Source organism: Melanostigma gelatinosum (assembly GCF_949748355.1).
Source record: "Melanostigma gelatinosum genome assembly, chromosome: 20".
Classification (NCBI taxonomy): domain Eukaryota; kingdom Metazoa; phylum Chordata; class Actinopteri; order Perciformes; family Zoarcidae; genus Melanostigma; species Melanostigma gelatinosum.
In genome coordinates this window covers 19,321,049-19,332,100 of record NC_136653.1, presented here as the reverse complement: position 1 = coordinate 19,332,100, position 11,052 = coordinate 19,321,049, and positions in this window count along the sequence as shown.

Here is an 11,052-nt window from a genome sequence, read left to right as displayed (position 1 = left end):
AGGTCAAATAAACGGTAATAAGGCTGTAATAACGATTACTTTGATTTTCCGTCACTCTGGCAATCATTTCGTTGATTGTTCAAATAATGTCCCAGATGACATCTTCAAATTGCTTCTTTTGTCCGACCAAAGGTCCAAAACACAAAGAGATTTCTGGAGTTTGCACCAGTAAATATGTTTTCATTCTATTTATCGTAATTTATCGATATGAGCTACAGTAAAAACCAGCAATGCATTGTGCAGCATCCCACCGGTCAATCTAATGGAGATAACTGGCCAGTATGCCGTATCCCAATCTACAAGTACAGAAGAAAATATGCACTTTCATTTCATGCAGCCAGCAGGAATTTCCAGCAGGGTAAGTTGTTCTTTATATATTGCATTTCCGTTGCAGAGTGAGCAATGAGACAGCAGGTTACACAGAGACATTAGATAAACTGAATATATTAAAACTAAATATGAAAAGAACAACTAATATGAAGACGCTATGGTGTGTGTTTTAAGGAAGCTGTTAAAGTAAACATGCAAGGTGATTGAGTTATTTGATGAAAACATCACCACACTGTGTTATTATTATTATATAAAAGGTTAGCAGCAACTGAACTTGATTAATCCTTTCAATGCGTCTCAAGCACTGTATTGTGTTAGCATTTTTGTGACAGACTCAAAGACTTGATATGAATTAGAATTGTGTGTTGTTGCTTGGCTTGAAATTGCTTTCATTGTGAGCAAACAAATGAATTTGTTTATGTAAATAAGCACATCTGCCTAGCATTGTTATTACGCTGTATATTAATTAACGGACTGTCATTTTCCAATGCCCCGTGTTGAAACATGCAGTGCAGACTTTACAAAATCTCTATCAACGTGTGCTGTCTGTACGCTGACCAGCCGGCCGCCTACAGCACGCAGATCCTCACAGCGACAAAACACAACCTCACATTTCCAAATTTGCATAAACTGATTGCACATTGGTAATCTAATTGGGAACTTCCCCACCTGAAAATTGTTAAAACTTGTTAAAAGTAAAGGACAATTAGGCCGGCGGCACTCAAAGTTATTACACTTCCACTGTAAAAGTAGTAAAATGATAAAATGATGCAGGGCAGAAATAAGGTTGTATAGATATTGTTTTATGGAACTAGATATCGTCTTAGCTATTGGGTATTGAGGTCACATAAGTGTCATTTTGGTTCTGTTAATTGGCTTTTCCCACCCAGTCATTATATCCACAATACTGATGATTACTCAGCAGAAATAATAATAGTTGATCCTATAATATTGATCAAGGTATAAGCCCGACACGTTCGCACCAGTGATCTAACATGCAATGCATTTAGCCATAATATTAAGTCAGAAGAATAACCATACAAACATCTTGTTTGTATGGTTGGATTTATTAGAGTGAGAAAAGGTGGCGGATGAGTGCCGGGATGAAGCCAGGAAAGCAGCTCGAGGATCCGAGGGGAGCAGCAGGAGGGTGTAATGACAAAATTGGGTGTGACAAAAAGGAGAAAGCAGGGTGTCAGTGTAGGGAATAGACCAGAGGAACCCATTTGTTTTTCAGCAGTACAAAGGCACCATGTGCTGCTCATAATGCTGGTCGTGTGACGCATGGTATATACAGTGAGAACAACACGTGTTCACTCTCTGGAAGGATTAGGCAAAGGAGGTACGACGAGATACAGGCAAAAGCTGAATTGAGCAGCATCCTGGAAAGTAAGCGGATGGATGTTTGCATCCGCCTGTCAACTTCCTGACTCATACCTTTTTTGAATGAAGGCTTTATTATTTATTTAGTCATTACCACGGGAGATAATTATAAAGCAACTTCACCAGATGTGCAGTGAATCATGTTGATATCTTGCATGTCATGTGCATGGGCTACAAATTAGGGCTCTCAAAATTGGTCAGAAATGACGTGTGGTTATTCTTTCCTAAGATGGTTTGATTTGAGCTATTCAAATATCGATGTTTTTGAAGTTATCCATATGAAACCTCTTCATTTCACAAAAAACAATATAAGGTGTCTGCTGGCTAGAGGGAGATTGCCAGGGAGCTGGAAGTTCCCTACCTCCTCTTGGCTATGTTGTATGTCATTTCCAGTAAATATGAAAATGTAAAACGTCTGTTTTCTGTTTAAAAGTACAAACGACTGAGGACAAGCACTACTCGCCCATCTTTGAAGTGGTTACGTCTCCGGTCTGATCTCTGACCCAGCTGATGGGTACATGCGTAACTGTACTTGCTTGCTGTTCGGACACGGTGTCTCGTTCATACACTTTTTTTCTTGGACGTTTGTCACTTGCACGTCTCACATCACAGTCTAACGTCACGTCTAACTCGAAGCAGTGAGACGCCGTCTACTTTTGTGTCAAGTGATGCATGATGAGCTGTCTAAATGACACAGATACCCTGCTGTATGTGTGTTTATGGCGGTGTATATCCACTGTGTATGTCTTTTGAACCTTTCAACTGTATTACCATTGATTGATCACGGCTCTCAGTCCGTCTGATATCTCTCCGGTTTCACTACAGGCAGATTCCCGTCACCCGTTACGGTGGGAGGGGAAGTCAAATCAATAATCAATATGCGTGCCTACAAACACTGTTGATTTCTTCCCATGGAGCCGTCATGACAAGTGTTTTGGTCCAGTAAATGTCTGCTGTCAGTCAGCCTGGTGAAGGCAGGTCAGCGGGCCGGGACGTTTACTAACGACGGACTCGGTGTGGATTGGACGACAGAACGCTGACGCTCTTGCTCACGTCTCGCCTCCAGCCGGGATTCCCAGCCATCACATTTCATTAGAAATGAATCACAGTGACGTTGGGGGACCCGCGTCACGCTCGACATCCAATGCACACGAGGCAGAGACGCAGTTGTGCTGCTTTTTTTGTTGTTGTCACAATCGAAGATATGTTGATTTTTTTTTTACGATTCGAACACTTATTGCAATTAAAAATATCCGCTGACACTCCTACTACGCAGTTTACCTCCTTAAACTGAATATAGATCAGATTGTAGGTGGAAGGAAACAAAGACATGATTGCGGTGGCATCTCACGAGTCAATAAAGGCAATAACTTGAATATATTTAGAGGATTGTATGTTTTAACAGATTCTGACCAGCTTTTGCTAAAAAACCCAACACCTTACCTTTACGATAGTAATGTCATGTCACAAAACCCTTTTTCCCCAAAGAGCATTTTCTAATGTTTGATATCCATTCTACAATCCTGCCAAATATCCTAAATTTGAATATATATATTTGAACAGAAAAAAACAACAACCTGGGCCATGTTTTTCTATTTGTTTGCTAAATGATGCTCTATATTCTTTAAACTACACTACAGCCTCTACAGCCCGATTATGTGCCAGAACTGTCAGTAGTGTGGCACTAAGTCTGCTACTAAAGTCCACTGAAAGAGTCAAAAACACATCCGTTTATCAAACACTTATTGGGAAATATTTCTAAATGGCCCCCAAGCGTCTAAAATCTAAGATCTGAAGAATGAAGTTGCACAAACGTTTGTCTGTCAGCAGTGGGAGCTTGATAGGTGGATTCTTGTCTTTGACCCCGGCAGTAGTAACACTATTGTTTCCTCAGCTGTGTACTGAATTCGATATCCGTGTAAATTGTATTCCTGATAATTCAGTGTAGTGCTCTAGACCCTAGTTTAAGATAGTTAGTCGTGATTTACAACACAACCATTAACATGCGTTCGATTCATGGGACTGGAAGCCATGTTCTCTCGGGGGTCACAGGCGCTCCGAGCTCTGTAACTAGAGTTGCTTCGTGGACCATTAATCTGGCTTTACATGTTCCCCCCATGAGTACAGCAACTCTCCGGCACCGTAACTGCTGAGGAATCATCGCGGCCGAGGAATGAAATCATCGATCCAGGTGATGATTATCTCGAGGAGGTAGCTCAAAAATCATGGCAGCTCTTGGAATTAAAATAAAAACTCCTTCTTCCATTTCCAATTAAAACTTATTGAACGAGTATCCGGTGCTCCTATTTTTACGCCGGGAGGAGACACATATAACAGACTTGCATTACGCCGGAGCTGCTGTTTATGATATCAAAATAAACACGTGGCTAATGTGTCCAGAGAGCACATATATCTTACTGCTCCGGGTGTTTTGTGATGGCCATTATGGAGAAAGCATCTGAAGCCCATCACTCAATACACCCAAAACATACAGAGGTCCTTGCTTGTTTGCTTGCTTTATTTATTTCTTCTTGTTTATGTCAAGAAAGAAATAACGGCAGAGAGTCCAACCCGTTTACAGTCATTACGGTAAGTTGTGTTTGGCTTAAGCCCAACATCAGCAGGTCTGACCTTCCCAGGATACGTGTACGAACGCGGCCTCCAGAGGCCCAATAAAGGGCAGGGATGATGGAGGACGCTTGTCTGTTGTTTCACTGGAAGCTCTCTGGCTGATGACGGGTGCCAGCTCGGCTCGACCTCGTCAATACAACTCATATGCTTCATATTTATAACCTCCTCTCCGTTTTAGCCTAAGAGCCCGCGATGCATTATTTATGCCGCCAAGACGATATTGAATTTTGCTCCGACACTTCAGTTAGATACAGTCCGTCCGAACTCATGAGGGCGAATCACAACATCGGATTAGGAGCATCAAACCCACAGCTTTGTTGTGATTTCAGCTAAGCCTCAATGCATTTTTACGGAAATAAACCGTCATTCTGACATCGACAGGCTCAGGTTGTTTCGTTAACAGACTTTACATTGGTTTCCAACACGCATGTCCAAAACTCAGTATTGACTCATTGTCCTTTGCCATGTTTAACATTAAAGGCCCATGAATTTTTAATGACCGACACGGCAACAGTTGGGCTCCAGTATCGGCCGAGTTCTATCTTTAGTGCTCGGCGCAGTCGGGGAGGCAGAAAGGTTGGAGGGAAGTAATATGACCTTAATGTGTCAGACCCAAAGTCCTCGCCTGGCTCAGCGCCTGTCAATATTACATCAGGATCAGCACTTTTTGAAACAGCATATACACACACACACACACACAGCTGACTCTCTGGGAGGCGGAGATCTGTCCTCGTCCGCTGTTTACAAGCACCGCTGCGTATCTGCCGCCGATGTGCCGCGGCTCATGACAAGTGTCTCTTTCAAGAACAGTACGTGTTTCAGGCTGGACACGATAAGACGCCGTCAACAGAAGATTTATTGGCGACAGGATATAAAAGGTGCCGCAGCAAATGAGTCAGGTGATGCAGCGCGGCACCTGCTATACATCATGTCCCCGTATCTCCTATACATCATGTCTCCGTATCTCCAACCACATCACATTGTGTGTTTGATATTATACTCCAGGGCCAATTTTACGAGCGGCTCTGTGGCACATATTTAAGGTTTCGACCTTGGTTTAAGTTGGTTTAAGGTATGTTTCTTTCATGCATATGTTATCTCCTAAAGTAACCAGACCGCCAGCCGTGGTCTCGTTGATATGCTGTGTGTTCTTGCGCTGCCATCATTCTCATAATATGTATTCTCATGTTTTTTAGCAAGCACAAAACGGCCCAGATTGGAATCTAACTTGTATCTGCACACCACATGTTTAAAGATGTGCACATTGCCTGCTACGGTATTGCTTCTGATGAACCTAAAAGATCAGCATTCACTTGATTTTGGGTTTTAATGCTCCTTGACCTACAAACAATGCGTAAACGGCTACATATTTCTCTTGTGAAGGATTTAATGTGGGAACTGAAAACATTCCAAATAGATAATAAAATATGCATTTAATATACCACACACATCTGGAGAAGATGCTGACTGATCCACTCACACAATAACGCCAAAAGGCCTTCCAGTTAGGAATATGATATCTCACAACGGAACCATCCACTTAGCGGATCTCGCCAAAACAGCAGAGTGTGCTGTGGGCCATTTACAATCCAATAGTGATGGTTACATGAGAGGAGGTTAATGCCGTACAGATGTTTACTGATGAACATGCAAATCTGCAAACAAACAAAAACAGGATGGGAGCTTTAGGAGACTAGTCTGTGGACACACCTCGGCTATACTTTACTCCACTGCGCCTCAGAAACGCATGTTTACCAAGCAGGCATTTCAACAGAGATATAAAGGCTGTGCTGAAATTAAATAATTGAGCCTGAGGCGAAGATGCCCTTGGTGGCAGCAACACCCCCCTCCCTGCTGAGTATTAAATCAAATAACATCTGCTTCAGTTAACACCACCTTCACTGCAGCAGTGTTGATTCCCCATAATCCCCACAGAATAATAACCCACAGTATTAATGCTTCTGCAACTGTCAGGACTGTTTCATCAACAGCAAACACAAAAATACAACATGTGTTTATGCTCAGCCCCTCTTTGCTATTACAAAAGGCATCAGAAACGCTTTATAGTCTGCAACTGGGCAACAAGTTACGAGTAGAACTCCCCACGCTACAGATAATCACACTGGCAGACTAAAGTCTAAACCATAGGTCTGCATGTATTACCTGCTCATATTGAAATATAAACCACCTAATGTGTGGCAGCATGCATTTGGTGTCTACTTATGTGAGTAGATCCCACAGAGGGAGTACAGACTGTACTCTGTATTCCTTACACTTAATCTTGGTCCACTTACCTGAGCCACCAAGGCTACAAGACTCTGACCTCCATTTCTACAATCTCGAAGACATTTTTTTTTGCAGCCGCCATCATGTGGCCAAAATGGCTTTTTCTTTGGAACTCCCGGTCATCCATGCTCAACGCTGAAAAATGATTTGACAAGCGGGGAGCCCAGCAAAGCTAATCTCTGATAAGCTTGTCCATACCACCGTGTTAAGTGTGAAATATGCTGGCCATCTGATATGATATCCTATACTGGCACTGTTGCGATGCCCACTGCTGATTACACCTCGTATTTGTGATGCACTCCGCTGCCTCAACAGGCAGTGAGATCCCAGAGCACTCTGTAAATGGACAATCAGTAATGGTATTTGATGACATTAAGAGTGCAGATGAAAGGAAGGACACTCCAGTTATCAACAGCATAATGGGGCCGTCGCCTTGCACTTTGTGCCCAATGAAATGGGACTCAGTTAATTATCCTTGCCATTAATTAGGCCATCCTATCAAGGAGAAAGGGGTTACTCTTCATTGACAATATACCACATTATATTGAATTATTCGCCTCGAGAAACGCGGGTTGTTGTTTTCTTTTACTGAAAAACGTGCTGTGGTGGGGATGGCTGTCCCAAATCGAATGATTTGGGCTCCAGAGCTTCAGTGGTAACCGACAGAGAATAGCAGAAGCTTCAGCGGGAGGGTGGGAGTCGGGGACTCAACATTGCAGCACCGAGACCGGAGATGAGCTTTAACCCTCGATAGTGAGCCGGACTCGTGTCGATGAAGCTGCAGACTCACTCCGTCACACACTCAGAGGCTTGCCCCACGATTCAGTGTTTTGTTTTTGAACAAAATGTGTCATGAGTCCACGGGAACTAGGGTTCTATACAGTTATCCCGGTAGACTGTGGTGTCAAAATTGTCTGTCATCATACAGTGTACATTTACTCATCTATGGCATTGAAAACAAATGACTAAAATATGGGAGCGTGTGTGTGTGTAAGTTAAAGGTAACGAGAGTGAAGACGGACTTTGAAATCCCGTCGTGAGGCAATGCCTTTCGTTGCAAAATGTTTCAACATTTTCTCAGCACAACAGGATTATATGGAACAGGCTGTAAATAAATCACTAACTGTGTTTGTTCCATTTCATGTGCAGGCAGCCATCAGAATGTTCAGTCAGACGGATATCAGATTATTAATAACTTGTGTTCGTGTGCCTTTGAAAGACATAGTCAAAAATATGTCTTTCAAGGGCAGGTCAGAAAACACTCCTCTGTGTGTATATATATATATATATATATATATATATATACATACATATATATATATATATGTATATATAGTCTGCAGTGCCATATGTTTCTCTGTAATGTATGTATGACGTGCTGTAGAAGACACTGTCTCGTCAGTTGAAGCAACACGGGCTACACCAAAGCTGTACGCTGAATTTGAGTTGGATTTCAAGTATAATTACTCGTGACTCTTCGAATTGAAATGTGCACATTCCCCATGTTAAGTCTCGTATCGTTGTGCAGTGTGAGAGAATGCTCATACGGGAGTGCCTATGTGATGGACAGATATGGAAATTAAAACAATGAATGGCTCTTAGAGGACTTCAGCTCCTCCATTCTGAGTCCACTGACATGCAGCTACGTAGTCCCGAGTGGGCTGCCAAACATGGGAGAATAATTATTGTTTTATTATCAGTGACCAAAAGGGGGTACTAATAAAGGTGTGGGCATCAAATACTCCCTTTATGCCTTTGTTTTATGAGAACACGGCTGGCACACAGCCGAATGAAGAAAAATGCCAATCAAATGAAAGATAAGTACAATCAACTTAAGTTTGTGCATTGCAGAATTATGCAAAGCAGCATGCATTTACAAATGACAAGTTTCAACATCGGAGCTAATCCGAATTAACAGCACGGTTGCTTCAAACTGTGTCAAATCCAACAGCACGAGGAGCGTGCTAATTTACAGTTACACTTAAATCCGCCTCAGGAAACATCCGATTGTTTTTCTAATCTGCTCTGCAACAAGTGATTCTGCCAACCAGGTCACATGACATCTTCATTTGGCAGCATCGCATTATTGCTGAGGAAGATGGGGACAGCCACGGGCAAATAAAAGGGAGACAGATTTAAGATTTCCCATTATGTGTCAACTTTATTATCTCTTTTGCTACCTGAAAGGATGGCTCAAAGGCCGGAACATATTTCATCAATAATTGAATTTTTGTACACTTATAGAACTAGTTTTATTTGTATTTATTCACAGCCTGCAGTTATGCATTGGTAATGGAAGTGGTATAAACAAATAAGGTGTTTGTAATCAAATTCAAAAGGGTGACTGAATAAAGAAAGACCTGTACCAGGACACCAAGAACGTATCAAACCAGCTGGCCATGACCTGTGACCTGCGGGTCTTGTATTTCAGTTTTTTTGCCGGTCACATTTACACACATGTGCCGCAGAATAGATTTACGTTGGCACACAAAGTCACAACCCCACACACACACACATAGTGAGTGAAGAAGACATAAAGCACGTAATAATTTGCTTTCAGGGTTTTTATGTAAACAGCCTCTACAGAAAAAAACACTTTTTGATGGTTTTATCTTATTTTTCATGACGGTGGTAAAATAATTGAGTCTCAGGCCTTGCCGTCAAACAGAGCTCCTAAAAAGAAAATTTGACTCTGCAAAAGTCTAAAATGGCACATTAGACATAAAAAAATAGAAAGAAAGAATCAGGCAAGAAAATTGCAATCGGTGCTATCTAGGCTGAACGCAGAAGTGTTAAACATGTCATCAGCAAATATGTGTCTTACATCGCACCGCTTCAAATGTCCACATCAACTGGCATGAAGCTGAATGAAACTCAGATACACACGACTAATGGTCAGCTGCCAAAGAAAAGAGCAGGAACACCCAAAATAGATCAGAGGAGACCATTTCCACTTCCTGATTTAAGATTTTAAAAATGAAACCGTGAAGTTTAATCTTGTCTGACTTCCGTAACTGACAGCAAGCGATGAGCATTCATTCATTGTTTGAGACGCAGGCGTCACCATTCCTCATGATAATAACTAATTAGCCGTTTCTTTGAAGGTGATCTCGGCTCTCGGGCTCCATGCTTGATCAGCTGCCTCCATGTGTTCCCTGGAGAATGCAGCGATATTGGACTACGTGATTTGCTCGCTAATATTATCCAATCAACTACAAATACAACATGCTGCTGGCTCGGGGGGGGGGGGGGCAGGGTAGTCCACGAATCACAGAGGGTGGTTCGATCCCCGGCTCCTCCTGTTCACACGTCGTGTCTTTGGGCCTTAAATTGCACCCTGTGGTCAGGCCGGCAGTAGGTTGCTGCTATCTGACCTGGTATCAGCAGACTCTCTGTGTTAAAGGACGCGGTTCAGAAACAGAACATCTGATTCAACTTCTGAAATATGAATACAACTACAAGTTAAAGGGGCAGTCGGAGAACGTGTAAAAACACGCTGCGAGCGCATGTATGAACACTTAAACCTGTGGCCTTTCCATCTCCAATTATTAAACCTTCAGACTGCACTAACCCGCCTGTCACGGGTCACTGTGGCTGACGATCCTCACGGCCCTAAACCGTTGCAGCTGCAGACCGCTCACGTGGTTTATCTTCTGGGTCTGGGTGTATCCCCGGGGCTACACACCAGTATTTAGTTTTTTTACTGGCGCGGGTCAGCCAGTTCTAGCATGGTTGTCACTGCTTCTCTTGTCAGAAGCAGTGAAACGTGGACTACATTAACAGCAGCTGAACCCTCCGTCACTTCAGCTGCTACACTTATTTCACTAAACGGCGGTGAACGAATGCACCCTTCCACATGTTCTGCCCTTTGCAAGAAGTCGGTGCCAGCAGGGTGAGATAGTTGAAAGTGTCCCAGTTGTTCTGCACACTGTGCAGCCTTACACCCACTCCCTGTATATACCGGCGCAATATCTGCCACTGTGTGTAGAAATATTGCTACAGTTGACACCTAAAATGCTCCGAGAGGGAACAGCTACAAGAGGGATTTAAATCAAATCATCCGCATGTCATTGGCCTGCTTCAAAAAAAGTGGGCAGGCTGAGAGTTGACCGCAACGTGGAACAGCAGAAGACTGCCGAGTCCCTCACCTGTTGTTGGATCAGGAGGACGAGGGAGACATGAAAAGGGATATCTGTCAGGTTTTCAGCTCTGTGTCACTGCAGCGGGGCACCGAGGGAATACTCCAGGGGTTAGATCTGTGTCACGCTGCAGACATCAATCTGGACAACGCTGCAGAGGCACAGAGCAGGCGGAAGGTCTGCAAAGTTTCCCTTCAATGAAGACAACATTCTTGAACAATTCTTCAAAATAAGACTGAAAACAAAAGGGTTTTCTTCACCTGAATTCAGTGCTTCTTGCTTT